We start from the raw sequence: 16,206 nt of genomic DNA on the forward strand, positions 1-16,206 counted from the left end.
ATGAGTGCTCAGTAAACACAGCCTGGGTAAACACAGCATAAAGAAAATATGAGACCATGTGACTGTAACACGCTGCACTGTATAGTGAATACAGATAGACGGGGGTGATGATTCCTCAGAGAAACACTGACACAGGGCTCTTTTTGCATTCAGAGGAAAGTTCAAAGATGACTAAATTCTTTGCCAAAAGCCATTCAGGGGAAGTAGACAGGTGCTAAGAAAACAAACATGTTCAAAGTGTTTCCAAAACAGCCAGGCCTCCAGATAACCCGGCTCACCAAAGTACCACTAAGAAAACATTAGGGCAGTGAATGAGGTTCAGAGAAATCTCCTCGCTGCAAAGATTACAGTTGAGCTGCAGATGAAATGCTTCGCTGTTTAGTCACCATGGTGTGCGGTACTGCATGCCACACGAATCATTCACTCACACTCCATGGATGCTCCCGTCCGCACGCGCACACGCACACACACACACACACACACACACACACACACACACACACACACACACACACACACACACACACACACACACACACACACACACACACACAGCAGGCTACATAACAGGAATCCCCAGACAGTGCACACACATTACTGTACATACCATCTGGGAATCCCTAAATACACAACAAAACACATGCACAGACACGCTCGTACGCAACCAGGCAGACAGCCACACGCAGGCACACACGCAGGCAAGCAGGCAGGCATGCACATTATATTACACACGCACACACACACACACACACACACACACACACACACACACACACACACACACACACACACACACACACACACACACACACACAGGGTGTGTCCATGTCAACGTCATTCACTCTACAAACACCTTCTCTATAGGACACAGCAGGAAGAAACATACGCACAAACAGTATGCATTTCATAATTTATTGCAGTGGTTCTCAAAAATGTTTGTTTATGTCAAGGATGCCGTGAACCCCTATAAAGATTTGGTGTCCCCATAAGAGAAGATTTGTGGTGTTCAAATTCGTCAATCAGGTTCAGTGTTCATTAGCACAAGGAGACTTTGAACCTTCTGGTTAGTCTTTGAGGAACACGTCCCATCAACATTTTCACTGCTAGTGCCTGTATGAGTGAGTGACAAATAAACCACAATGGTGAGATGCTAAAAAGAAATCTGGATGTCATGCTATTAGAATTCTGTAACAGGCAATATATTACATTTATAATGTAGAAGCAATTTATCATAAAATAAATTAATACTAATAAAAAAGTAGTAATAATAATAATGCCAATATTGTCTAGATGCATTTCAACTATCCAGACATGTTGCTGTCTGAGAATAGCTCTGCACCCACAGGTCTCGGACTGTGAGCCGCCATATTGGACGGATTTACGAGGTGAGAGGCGGGAAGGCCAGCCACTCCCACGGTCGTGCTGGGCATTTTATGGGAACGATGTTGCTTAGGAATACACAGCCATCCCTTCGGGTTATGGGAATGATGTTGCCTGTAAACACAGCTCTTTGCAAGTTGTTTTTACTGGTGACACGCAGCAAAATGCTACACAGTGCACATTTAAAATACAGACATTTACTGTAGCCAGGTATCTCTGGCGTGTTCTAGGGCCTGTTTAGGGTTTCTCCCCCTTACGATGTTCCTGGCTGAATGGCAAAACCACTGTGGGCTTGCCTTCAATATATTCATGCTTGTTTTAAAATCTGAGTTGCACTGCTTTGGTATGTCAGCAGCCCTGGCAAAGCCAACAACCTCTGCCAGGCACTGTAATGTGTCACGGTGCGACTCAAGAGAAGTAGACCCAAATGCAGAACAGACAGGCAGGGGCAGACCAGGTCAAATGAACAATGATTTATTCTCCAAAACACACAGGAACAGAACACCATAACATCTATAAACTAGCTGGAAATAGCTAAACAAGTCAGTGGGGCAAGATTGGGGCTGGCAGGTTGCAGGAGGAGCAGGCTGGGAAGCAGGGGTAACTAAGGTGGAGTCAATAAAGTTCTTTAGCCTCTCACGGATGTCATTCAAGTGAGGGACAAAGTAGCTCACCCATGGCCTTTCCTGGAACCACAGCTGCTGGATCTAAATCCTCTTTTCAAATTCAGCACGCTGATTGGGAGTAGAGGCAATGAGGCAAGTCACTGCAGCGTCAAATTCATCCTGGAAAAGTTTCTGTTCTGCTGAGTCCATTTTTGGCTAGTTTATAGTCACGGTGCGACTATTAACGGTGCGAGAAGTAGACCCAAATGCAGAACAGACAGGCAGGAGCAGAGCAGGTCAAATGAACAATGAGTTATTCTCCAAAACACACAGGAACAGGACACGGACAGATCACCTTAAAGGTATCATGACATTAATTTTCACTTTTTTTATTTTCAATGTTTTATTTGGGGTTTTATGACCTCAATTACACCCAAAAAACCTGAATTTAGAACATTCAGTGGATTTTCTGTGGTCTGGGGTTTTCTGAATAATTAGGCTGAAAAGTAATCTGAGCTTGGCCCTTCGACAGTGAGGTCACAGTCGATTAATCCCGCCCACTCTCCTCCTCGCCCCTCCCCTCCCCTATCCTTTCCTTTGGGGGGGGCGGAGCAGAGGCGATGATTGACAGGCAAAATCCCTCACCAGCGACACCCGCAGGCAAAGATTTATTTTTTCATTGCAGTTGAAAAGGCTTTAGAAATGTGAGAGAAAAACACCTGCCATGGATCACTGGAATGGAATTTTCACTTAAAACTTTTTGTACACTTTTGAAGGACCAGGACAAAGACTTTGAATGTGGTGTAAAAGTGAATGTCATTAAACCTTTAACAACATCTATAAACTAGCAGGGGAGCAGAAATAATTGTGGGTCTAAATATACACACACACACACAGGGTTAACTGGACACAGGTGAACACAAAACTACAATCAACACATGATTGGCTGAAACTGAACAGGACACAGGTGCAGAACATAACTAATCAAAGGGTAGGTGAGACAAGACAGGCAACAGCTACAAGGAGAACAGGAAACACTAGAAACATTACTACAAAATAAGGTACAAGGAGACAGATCCTGACAGTAATGAATCATTTCCATTCCAGGAAAGGTATGTGTGTAAATCTGCCAGGTATAAACAAACAGGTTGTACTTCCTGGCATGAGAGGTACTGTATTGTCATTCTCAACATTCACTTTGAAGAACAGTGGGTTTTGTTTGAAATGTGTAATGCGATTCAATAATTAGTTATTTGCCATGGAGATTATGTAGTAGTAGCATCAGTTTTAAGGAGTAGTTCACCCTAAAATTTTTTTATTTTCTATCAATTACAACCCCATGAAACCTTGAATGATTTTTTTTGTTGTTTTTGTTTTTGTTGCATTCCTAAGCCAATAATTTGATGACCGGCGGAGTCAAAGAGTCTCCTACTGAGTCTCCTACTGACCGATGACCCATGCAGTCATCAAATTATTGGCTCAGGAATGTGACAAAAACAAAAGAATCTCCAAGAATTCAAGGATTCATGGGGGGTGTAATTAATAGAAAATACGTCATTTTTGGGGTGAACTACAGTACTCCTTTAAGGAGAACATTTTTGCAAAAGTTAATTCAGATGCTGCTCTTGGCACTCATACAATCCAAGGCTAAAAGGGCAGGATAAGGTTGTGGTTAAAAGACCTTCATTAGCTTGACTGAATAAATTAAAAAGCCAAAATGATTTGAACCAGTTTTCATCAGGACATATGTACTAATATGTACTAATGGCAAGTGAGGTCTTGCCAATATAGATTAATGGATATTTGCTAAATGTAGCAAATGGATTGGCAAAGGACACATGACACGGTAATCACAAAAGGGTGAGCACAAAGACAAAGTAATAGGTTGAAATTAATAAATGTGTTGAATATGTGTCAACAAAGCTTGCAGGCTTATCAGAGACCCTAGCCACTGTGCCACCGGCAGTTGTAGTTTTTGGGCGGTGAAACCGCCCCTATATGTGAGGTTTGGATATTTGCACACCAAATCCTGCGCTGTGATTTGCCACAAATGTACCCCCCTAACCCTGCACCGTGATTGGCCAATCACAGTCTATTCAGGACTGTGATTGGCTAGGGAAACATGACACATGTGCATAGCCCTATAAATAGGACCATAACTTAAAAAAACCCATAAATGTGTTTTTTTAAAGTTATGGTTTCTTCCATCACTTCTTCCATCACTTCTTCCATCACTGTGATGACCACTGTGACCACACCGCCCACTTCACACTGGGTGTGATTTTTTTTTTTACTGTTTATTATTGAGTAGACAATAAAAAAAAACTTGAATCTAGCTATGTTTAATTTGTTGCAAGTGAAACACGCATCACAGCTGGAACAGGCATCACCTCAATGATGAATTGCTCTCTGACCATTACGCTGTCCATGGTGCTGAATGGCGCATATTAGAGAGAATATCAATTATTCATTTACACATTGTGTAGCCTATATGACTTATCATCATAGAAGGATGAGACTGCATTTGAAAACTTAGCTTAAGTTGTTTTAAAGTTAAAGATTGTAAATATATACAGTGTGTTAAGGTGTTGAGGGGAGTCATTTTAGTTCCATTCCATTGTTTGTTGTAGTTTTCATATTTTATATTATATATATACAAGAGGGTTCAGCCGCCACTGGCTGTTTGTACACTTGTCTTGGAGAATTCTAGCTGAAGATGTTTAAATGATGATGCAGTTTGTCATGTGACACTATTGTACCTTTTATATCAATAGCCTGTGTCAGAAATGAGTGTTTCCTGACCAATGATGTTGATGAACCTTGCCACACCTTAGCTTTTGCTGAATTGACGCCACTGGCGCGCAGCCCATCATTCATACATATGGGATAAATATTATTTTGTTCCCAAGATTGACGTCTGTTTTCCTCTTCATGTCATACAGACATAAACACACACACACACACACACACACACACACACACACACACACACACAAACACACACACACACACACACACACACACACACACACACACACACACACACACACACACACACACACACACACACACACACACACACACACACACACACACACACACACACACACACACACACACACACACACACACACACACACCTCATGCACAGAAACAAAGAAACATATTGTAAGCTATAAACATTGCTGTGTGGTTGTGCATTCCAGCCGTCGTAGTTCAACTCACCTTGACAAAGAATATTGACACTTGGATTTATCGAACAATGAATCATTCATTCTCACACATTTTATTGAATTCAAATGATTCAGCACTAGACTGGCAAGGAGAACTTGATCTATAAATGTGTATTGCACACATGTGGAGGAGTACACGGTATAAAACGATCCAGTTAAATTGAATCATGGAAAGAAGTGGTATCATGAGCTCCAATGCCTGCGTGCAATATATTAATTGAATTCAAACAAGAGTTTAAACTTGAAAAGTATTATTGTATGAAAATAGGAGTTATAGACAAGCCATATCATCGAGGGTCACAGTTACATTACCACAAGTAACAACAACTGTCTGGATAGGGATGAAAGGACTCGCTAACTAATGGCAACGGTATTGGGGATGAATACCACAATTTAAAAAATTTAAAACATCTAGTATTTACTAGGTAAACTGTCTATCTACAGTATGTTAAAAGTAATATTATGGAGTGGATTAACCCAAATATAATAGTTATAGTCTAATCTAGATTAGTTTTCATTTTTAAAGTTTTGCCTTTTTTTAAATGATTCTGCATTTAAACTAGCATCTGCTGGTTAGTGCTAGATACATGCTATATAAAGTCTGTAACTACGCCCCCTGAAAGCAGTGCAAAAGAAGTTATCATTCGTCATTTCCGTTGAAAATATATTTTTAAATATTATTATTTATTTTATGTCAATTTCTGCTAGTAGCAGAGTAGTAGGGGGGGGGGGACCGGCTTTTCAACATTTGAAAATGGTGTGAGCCAACAGTCTGTTGACTACTGTTAGTAGGCTACTTTGGTTAAGTTTAGGCATTCCTTTTATTTTTTTCAGAACATTCTAAATGGCATTGCAGGGATAAACAATAGGACCCACTGACTATGATATGAAATATGATCTAAAAGAAAAAGAAAAAGAAAAAGAAACGTTTTCTCATATCTATGTTAAATTGCTAAAAGTCATGTTGTAATATTACAACTGAGGGCCTTATATACCAATCAGCCTCATGGTGGCACGCCACTATTACAGTCCACTTGACGTTTTGGCCTATAACTCTTGAACCATAGGTTGTAGAATACATTTTTTTCCCCTGGATTCTTTGGGTCATGACGCATCTCCCCATATAGGCCACGCCCATTTGCGTCTGGATATTTTTTAGAATTTTCTTCAAAACACACTTTTTGCTCCTTCACCTACAGATTTTGTCCTGATCTCACAAAAATCGGTACACATGATCTGTGGACCCATGCGATAGATATATGTAAGCAAAATTTTGATAGTCCCTATACCGTTCGTCCGTAATAGTCTTCCAAAGTTAGTGGGAGGGGCCTATTTTGCAAGAAATGACAAAAATGAGGATCCCCAAAACCATTTCCACTTTGACCCATATTGGGCGCCACACATGCCTAAAATGCAACCGTTGGATGAAAAAACAAGATTTTTGGGGATATCAAAATCTCAAAATTAAATACAAGTGATCTCAGGAGTGATCTCTGATGACGCTTGACAACGTAATCGGTTGCAAAATCATGTATCACGAACGCAGGATCCGATCAGCAGCGAATTTGAATCGCACTTCGCACGGCCTCGGATGGTGTGGCTCCCAGCGTATTCCTCGTGTCCCGGCAGCCGCAACCGGCGACTCACGTCGGCGCAACCACACAAATATTCTAGTGTTTCCTGTTGTTCTTGTAGCTGTTGCCTGTCTTGTCTCATACGCCCTGTAAATATTATTTCCACCTGTGTCTTGTTCTAGTTCCTGTGTTAGTTGCACCTGTGTCTAGTTAGTTCCCTGTCTATATATACCTGTTTGTTTCAATGATCGTGTTGTGTTTGCGAATGATCAGGCCATGGCACAGTTTGCCAGAGAACTTCACTTTACTTGTAGCTTTTAGGAGAACACCATAACATCGGACAGAACAGCAGTCAGTGAGACATGACAGAGCATTTGTCAGATCCTCTGTTTACACTCGTAGTTGGCTCGGAACCTCCTTCGGAGTTTACCCAAGCGGCACGTTAAGGCCCAGAGCCGACATCACTCCCCACCCAGGCCATAGCAAAGCCCCAGAGGCCGAGCTAACGAGCATGGCGTCAGGGACTAGGCGTAGGACTCGGTCCAACACGCAACCTCCCTGCAAAAGCATTGCGAAAGATGCGATGGTGAGATGCCAGACTCTGACAAACACGCTCAGTGTGTGATTTGCCTGGGCTACTCTCACGCGGAGCGGGGGCTACTGGAGGGCGAGGACTTCTGCCTGATCTGTGGAGACACGGAGACGAAGATGCTCCGCGAGCGCATGCAGCAGTTCCCTGTCGAGGACTCGCCTCCCCTGAACCCTCTGATGGGGGTCGATCCAGGGGAGGCCGCGGTCAGGCCAGCCCGTGCACCATCCCCAGCGCTGAGTTGGGGCTGCACACTGGGAGCAGCGGAGCCGATGGCCGACGGAGGTATGCTACGGCGGGGCCTCGACCCCTATGAGGACGAAGCCATGGATGAATACGAAGGAGACGCCAAAGTCTACCTCGATTCTCTAGGGGAGGACGAGGAGGACAACATCCTCTCCCCCTCCTACAGCAGACACTCCATCCCCTCCACGCAGCGGTCTAACATCGTGAAGCCTCTCCCAACGCCTGAGCCAGGCTTGGAGCTCGACGACGCTAGCATGCACAAGCTACTTCACCGAGCGGCGGACCACACAGGTGTGGTTTGGCCTCGTCCAGAGGAAAGAACTGCACCACAGCCCGGCCCCTCCTTGACGGCATCGGTGGGGCCAGAGCGAAGCGAACGACGAATGACCTCATCCCCCTTACGCTCGTCGCCCTGGAGGCCCTCCACCAGTCATGGGAGAAGCCAGACTCCTCACCTATCCTGCCTTTTCGAGGCCTCGACTGCCTGAGGGAGCAAGAGGAAGTGCTGAACAAAATCCCACGGATGGAGGTGGCCATGGCGGCCCACCTCCGACTGTCGCCGTGCGGTTACGAAGGTGCGTTCGTCCGTATAGGCTCTCTGTCTAACAGGTAGTATTCCTATCCAAAAATTAGTCCCCTAACTCACCCATAGAAATGTACTTAAGCCTTAAGATATTCACACCAGCTCGTTACAGACTTTCATCCTGAGGCCACACCCTTTTTCATTAATAGGCATTAAATATAAACAACCCTTTAATCACTCAATCTCAATGCCTATAGTTACCTCAGTTAATGTCTGCTATCTTACTAATAGTGTGCAAGTTGATGTGGTTGCTTGATGTGGTTGATTTCCAGCATGAAACAGCAAAGTACTACTAGCAAATAGCCAATCTACTCGACACGTCGCAATGCGATGATGACATTTGAAAGATTTTGAATATTTTCTAAACACAAATCTTGTATCGGGGTTCCTGGCACAAAATTCAGATGGGGTTCCGCAGCCAAATATATTTTAATCTGGGCACTTTGAGGTACATACTAAAAAGAAGAATTATAAAAAAAGACTTTCATTTCATTTCATTCTATCTTATCTGGAATTCTTATTAGACCCCAGTATGGCTGATGTTTACACAATACATGATACCTTTTTAGCCCTGCTAGCGGCAGGGCTTTAAAGGTAGTTGGTCGATCAGTCAGTCGATCAGCCAGTCAGTCTGTCTGTCCATTCATCACTTTATACACAAAACTACTTCTTAGGGTGTAAGGATCCACATGCCCTCTAGGAGTGGGCATGTGATCTAAGCAGGAGCGAGGCTTAGATTTAGTTTTTCCAAGATTTACAATTGAATTGTAACTTCCTTCCCCTCCATTGCATTTAGAAGGCCTTTATATTCCACTGGGGCACCTTACTAGTGTTACCACTATGCTCCCACATGGGAACTGCAAGGATATCACACAATGCCGCGCAACTGTTGGATTTTGTTCAAGTATATCACCAGTCTGGTCTGAAATGCTTGTATCTCCATCTGTGATGCTTTGTTTCATTTAAATAAATAAAAGTTATATATTATCAATTGATATTATTTAATGTAATGCCTGGACAAGTTAGAGATTCTAACCTTTAGAATGAAATGTATCCTAAAAATTGACAATGTTTTGACCCCACCACTTCCTAATTTCCTGACACTCTCAAATCTCTCATATGCACAGTTTAAAATGGACTGTCCACACTCCAATAATAATAATTTACTCATCAATCTGAAAATGAACGGCCTGTTTCCTAATTACTGTAAATTGGTATATTTTTGTGGAGATACGAGATTCATTTCTCTTTCTCTTTCTTTTTGGCAACTCCTGTCCTAAAATGGAAACCCCATTCAGTAGCAGACCTCAAGCTACATGAACGTTTCCCTTCCCTCCGGTTCATTGAAGAAAAGCCTTTATTTATTCCAGGAGGACCACTTATACTAGGGTTACCTTTTACCCACCTTCTCCCATATGGGAACTGAGGTTCTATCTGACTTGGCAATCTAACCCAACAACTCACACACACACACACACACGCACACGCACTCGCACACACACACACACTCGCACACGCACACACACATGATGCCCACGTACACCTGTGCATGCAGGCGTGCACACAGTCTCGCTCTCTCTCTGCCTCTCTCTCTCTTTGCACCTTTCCCTCCCACCTCCATCTGCATCTCCCCTCTCTTTGTCACTCTCTTTCTCCCTCCCTCCCTCTCTCTCTGTCTCTCCTTCTATCTGCCAGGTCAATCTAACTCAGCAGCTCTCCTGCTGTCTGGCTGCCCTGCCAGGTAAACTAAACCTGTGGCCTTGAATTACCCACCTCCTTCCCACCCTCCCCCTGTTTTCTCTCCTCCCTCGCTAGTCCCCTCATTCCGTTCTTTTCTTCCACTCTCTACCTGTGTTTTGCTCGCTTATTCCTCCCATCTCTCTGTCTGTTGCCTCGGTTGTCCCTCCCTCCCTCCATCTGCCCTATCCCGTCTCTGCATGTATGTGTGTGTGTGTGTGTGTGTGTGTGTGTGTGTGTGTGTGTGTGTGTGTGTGTGTGTGTGTGTGTGTGTGTGTGTGTGTGTGTGTGTGTGTGTGTGTGTGTGTGTGTGTGTGTGTGTGTGTGTGTGGTGTGTGTGTGTGTGTGAGAGAGAGAGAGAGAGACGGCCCTTTCAACCTGGTTCGAACACCAAGGGCTATAACACAATAAAGGACAAAGTCAGGTCTCAAGTGCATTGAATTTTATTTTAAAGGTTTCATGACGTTCAGTTTTACCACACATTAAAAGTCTTTGTCATGGTCCTTCAAACGTGTATAAAAAGTTTTAACAAAAAAATCCACTCCATTGATCCATGGCAGGTGTTTTTCTCTCACGTTTCTAAAGCCTTTTCAACTGCAATGAAAAAAGAAATCTTTGTCTGCGGGTGTCGCTGTTGAGGGATTTTGCCTGTCAATCATCGCCTCTGCTCCGCCCCCCCCCCCCCCCCCCCCCAAAGGAAAGGATAGAGGAGGGGAGGGGCGAGGAGGAGAGTGGGCGGGATTAATGGCCTGTGACTTCACTGCCCAAGGGCCAAGCTCAGATTACTTTTCAGCCTAATTATTCAGAAAACCCCAGACCACAGAAAATCCACTGAATGTTCAAAGTTAAGATATTTTGGGTGTAATTGAGGTCATAAAACCCCCCAAAAAACATAAAAAATAAAAAAAAAGTGAAAATGAATGAACCTTTAAATTCGAACAACAAGTTAATTGGTTTTATTCTTGCACACATCAAGACTATTAAACAACCAGGATGGATGGAGTAGAAAACCAGAACAGAGTCCTAACTAAAATCCTATCAAACCAAGTAAAGTCATGGGGCTGGCCAAACTCAAAAGAGGGGAGTCTGGTGAGGCAGGCACTGTGCCCGTCGTCTCACCAGACTCCCATAAACTACCAGAACAAAAAAATACTCTATAGTGACCCAATAATAGTAAGACCCAATAATAATAATAATACATGTGGCCGAAGTTATTGAATGGTGGGCTCTGACCAAGGCAACACCGCACACCAGTGCCAGAAACACACCATTCAACAACACTCCTTAAACTAAACACGAGACCATACGTCCTCCAAAACTTTGTCTTCGCCACGAATATGAATTTAGAAAATGTAAGTCTGCATCAACAGACTAAGTCTTTATTGTTGTGTTTTTTTTTTCCTTTCACATCTGATACATGTTTAAAAAACTATTGTGATCAATATAAATGTCTGGTAAACCTTCAGGCTGATAGGCACACGAATAACGATGATGTCCAACTGCTTCACCACCTGTGAAGAACGTTTACGCCTAAGCAGGTCGGCACTCAGAAAGTCCCCCATTGATATGGACTCCTCAGTAACAGCACCGTCAACCAGCTCTGCCACCTCCACATCATTCCTCTGCTCTGCAATGAGCTTCTCTCAAGACAGGGCCAGGTCTCCTGACTCACCGTACAGGGACACCTCTGTCTCACATGGGGCACTGACCTGCTGCGACTCCACTGACACCACGTCGGTCCCACCCACAACAGCACCATCAGTCCCACCCTCCCTCTACAAGAAAACTGTCACACAAGTCAATTTCATCATTACAGCTTGCCAGCTTCTTCGCTACAGCCTAGCATTCGCTCAGACTCTCTCAAGGTTCAAACGCTTCATTTCGAGCTCTAACTCCTTCAGCCGAATGAGAATCTCCATTCGACAGTTCAACCACATAGCTGATTCAGGACTAGAAGGACCCGGAAGCACCCCCCTATTGCCCACCCACAAAAATTGTTTTGAGTACTTGCTTTTTTTTCCTTTTTTTTTGCCTTCACAGTGATCTTGTAGTGATTTGCAATTACCCCCAAATGCACTTTGGCACAGCCCACCTACACAACCCAACTTAAGGATCCAACAAAAAAGGTTACTGCAACTTAAGATAACCTCCCCCAACTAGGTTACCAAACAGTACACCTCAACTTTAAGTAGACACTTGCAAAAAAAAACTAATGAGACGCCACTCCACACAGGTACTGTAACTGCACACACTCACAGGTTTACAAAATCCACCAACACAATACCTAGCAATCCCTCTCAAACTATAGACTTCTACTGCCACTAGGACTCTACTAGCTATCAGTTTCAGAAAATGCCTACTTACTACACAAACGGTTTTGCACAAGCCCCCAAATTCCATTATGGGCTCCCTAAATTATGTTTGTGAACCAAATAAATGTTGTGACGAGGCCGCAAATTATGTTACGGCCCTTTGAAACTGGACTAGACACTAGAGAAAACAAAGAACCATTAGTGACCCAATAATAGTAAGAGCAAAACTGAGGTGTTTACATGTGCAAGCACATAACAGTGTGTGTGTGTGTGTGTGTGTGTGTGTGTGTGTGTGTGTGTGTGTGTGTGTGTGTGTGTGTGTGTGTGTGTGTGTGTGTGTGTGTGTGTGTGTGTGTGTGTGTGTGTGTGTGTGTGTGTGTGTGTGCGTGCGTGCGTGCTTGCGTGCGTGTGTGCGCATGCACACGTTTATTCACACTGCGACACGTGTGAGCTTGCAGATCGGCTATTTTTAGTGCAGACACGAGCGCGCAATTATGTATCACTCAGGCTTCAGATGGCAACCTGGCTAACAAGTCTATGTTGCTGTGTGACCTCTGCTTTTTTCATTTCTTACATTCATTTCTTTATTTTCCTATATCTCATGCCTTCATTGCTTCCTGCTTAGTTCATTGTTTTGTTAGGCTTGCAGATTAAAATGTGGTCATGAGTTGGCCAAACACTATTTTCAAAAGTCATCCATCGCTCCTTGTCACCTTTAATCTCGACATATTCATATATCATTTTTTTAACAGATATTAAAGACTGCCCAATTATATGCAGTACTACCGGTCCATTGAGTTTTTTGCCAAACTCAACACAACCTCATAATACTCGGCCTAGGTCCAAGCCAAACTAATTGTTATCATTAAAACATAACAGGAGCAGTTTGGCTTGTATGCGCTGTATACAGTTGCCAAAACTGTTTACCATGTGAAGAAAGATATGCCACGCCTGTCACCTCTGTGGTGACATTGTTGCCAGTTTCACTGACATTCTCCTCCAGGCTGATTTGTAATAATTGCATGCAATAGAATAACAACAATTAATCAAAAATGTCTTTATATACCTGTACCTGTATGCTGCATTTGGTTGCCATGGAAAAATACTGAGCAAATAAACAACAACAAGAAACTGAGTGAGTCTGTGAGTGAGTGAGTGAGTGAGTGAGTGAGCGTGTTTGCGCGTAACACCCAGGGTCGAGACAAGGGGTTACTTAATGCATTAAACATTACAACTGCGCCAGTTGGATTCATAACAAACCAATTAAAGGAGAATTCCGGACAAATTAAGTGTTATCTTTCATGTCTCGTTACTCACCTAGCGACGTAAAAAGTGGCGTTCTTTTTTTCCATATATTCCCCTGTCGTCATTTTTTAAACACCCTCCGTTGTTATAATGGGAGCGCGTGGGGTAGTGAAGTTCGTCTATTATAACCGACGCAATGTTATTTTTTTCTCTACTACGATTCATTGTAGAGTCTCATGATAGTCAAACATGCGCTGAAAATTCCTGCGAGCCTGCCGTTAATGGCGAACGATTTAACACTGGATGCTTGTTTCTTTCCAGAACCTGGCAACTCGTGTTGCCAGATTCTGGAAACAAGCAACCAGTTTTCAGCGCATGTTTGACTATCATGAGACTCTACAATGAATCGTAGTAGAGAAAAAAATAACATTGCGTCGGTTATAATAGACGAACTTCACTACCCCACGCGCTCCCATTATAACAACGGAGGGTGTTTAAAAAATGACGACAGGGGAATATATGGAAAAAAAGAACGCCACTTTTTACGTCGCTAGGTGAGTAACGAGACATGAAAGATAACACTTAATTTGTCCGGAATTCTCCTTTAAGGCCTTTACTAGAAAAGGAGGTTCCTATGAGAGATCTTTAAAAACTGGGCAGGAGAGCTCAGTGAAGACACCCGAAGTTACAAAAGGTTTATATTTTATTTACACTACTTGACTTCAATAACATTTTAACATCCATGTGTCAAGAGCAGGTAAGCCACACCACACCAAATAGGAGTATTAACTCATTTCAGTCAGACAACTCTTAGATTGGATTAGAATATATATTTATTAGCAATATATATTTGCAAGCTTAAGCATGGTATAGAAAACAAGAGGAAGCATAGTTTGGCGTCAGGCCTCTGAATCCATTCATTCCCTGTAAGGATAACATTTTAATGAATGTTACATGCCAATTAGCATTTACAGGGAATTAATTAAACCCCCATGGGGATCTAGAAACAGAGCCTACAGGTGGATGCCGGGGAGGCGGGTGGGATGACTTTCATGGGCAGCAGCAGGTAAGCAGCGAGCAGCGGTAGCAGATCTCAGCAATAGCAGCAGCAGCAGCAGCAGTACTCAGCAAGACAGGGAAGCCAGAGTGAGCAGGTAACAGCGCAGTACCTATAACCACCCGATCAGAAGGAAAAGAGCATGTGACCTAGTCACCTGATCGGTTGCCCCAATCCCTTAAGTTGCCTGGCCTGAACTAGCTCCGTAAACTGCGCCTCATTAAGTAGTTAGTAGTTTCACTGCACTGCAAAAAAGCACACACAAATAGTTTACTGCACTTAGCAATGCCAAGACATGGCATCAAAGAGAAGAGTTCAGAGGACCAATAATTTATTTAGTTAGTTAGGTTAGTTAGTTAGTTAGGTTAGTACAGTACATATCAGTAATGCACATTAATATGGTCCAAATAGGTGTAAGCTGAAGCTAAAGCTTATTTTGCCTATACACAACAAGCATTATAAACGTATTTGATACACATTTCAAAGGAACAAACTGATAGGACGTGCATGTAATAAAAACAACATCCTTACCACAGGAGCGAGCAGAGTGGAACGCACCTTAATGGCCGATTTCTGCCTCACAAGCTACTACAACGTTACAACTACTACGAGTTCAATGATGATGTTTTTGTACTTGAAATGCATATGTGTTTGTGTACAAAAATCTATAAAAATTGAATAACAAAAAAAAACAAAAACATGAATAATTTTTTTTAATGAGGTAACAATTAAAAAGCTAGAATGTGCATATAACAAGTGGAAATTACAGAAGAATTTGGTATGCTGTTAATACCATTTTCATATACACCATTATAACATATAAATAAGTCAGACAGATAATAACACTAACATGCAAACAAGTGCTGTATGTTTGGTACAACAAGAGAACAACTGCTTTGACAGACAGTAATTACACAGTGCTAATTTGAAGAGACAACTGTTTAAGGATAGCTCCTACAAATGTTGAGCACTCTTTACTAGTGCAGGGTATGGCTCGGCTGTCAGTGGGAGTGGGAGAGGCGATGTTACTGGCTGATTGTGTGAGCCCACGTGATGTGATGGACACAGTCCAGAGAAACCATTACACACCAGGAAGTCCTTCTGTGCGTGTGTGTGTGTGTGTGCACGCCTGTCTGTGTGCGCGTGTGTGCGCGCGTGCGTGCGTGTTTGTTTGTATTCAGCAAATGTTGAGAGTGTAAACAAGACAGTGTAAAAGTATGTTCATTCTTTGAGTGAATGTGTGTGTAAGCAGCAGCGTGTATTCCTTCTGGGATTAAGTGTTGTGTACGGAAGCAAGGGCATGTGTGTGTATGAAAGAAGAAAGCGAGAGAGAGAGAGTATGGTGTAGGAGTAAATAAGAGTTGGAGCCAAGGTAGTGAGGGAGGCCTCGAGGGAGAGCTCACTAACCTACCACTGGGAACATTTCCTCACCAGCCCTGTGTTTGGTTTGGTTTTGTTGTGTGTGCCGTGCGTGTGTGTTACATTGCCCTTGTTGTCTGTGGAGTTTTACGGATGTTAGGCTCCTGTATTTGATGTGAACGTTTTTTTGCTTTGTTTAAAATATTATAAAGTAATTCATAATTTGATTTGTAATAGTTGAGGTATTATATTTATATTTTATATTTATTTACAAAAATGTGGAATG

The sequence above is a fragment of the Gymnoscopelus braueri genome (genome assembly GCF_963280865.1).
Source record: "Gymnoscopelus braueri genome assembly, chromosome: 23".
Taxonomy (NCBI): domain Eukaryota; kingdom Metazoa; phylum Chordata; class Actinopteri; order Myctophiformes; family Myctophidae; genus Gymnoscopelus; species Gymnoscopelus braueri.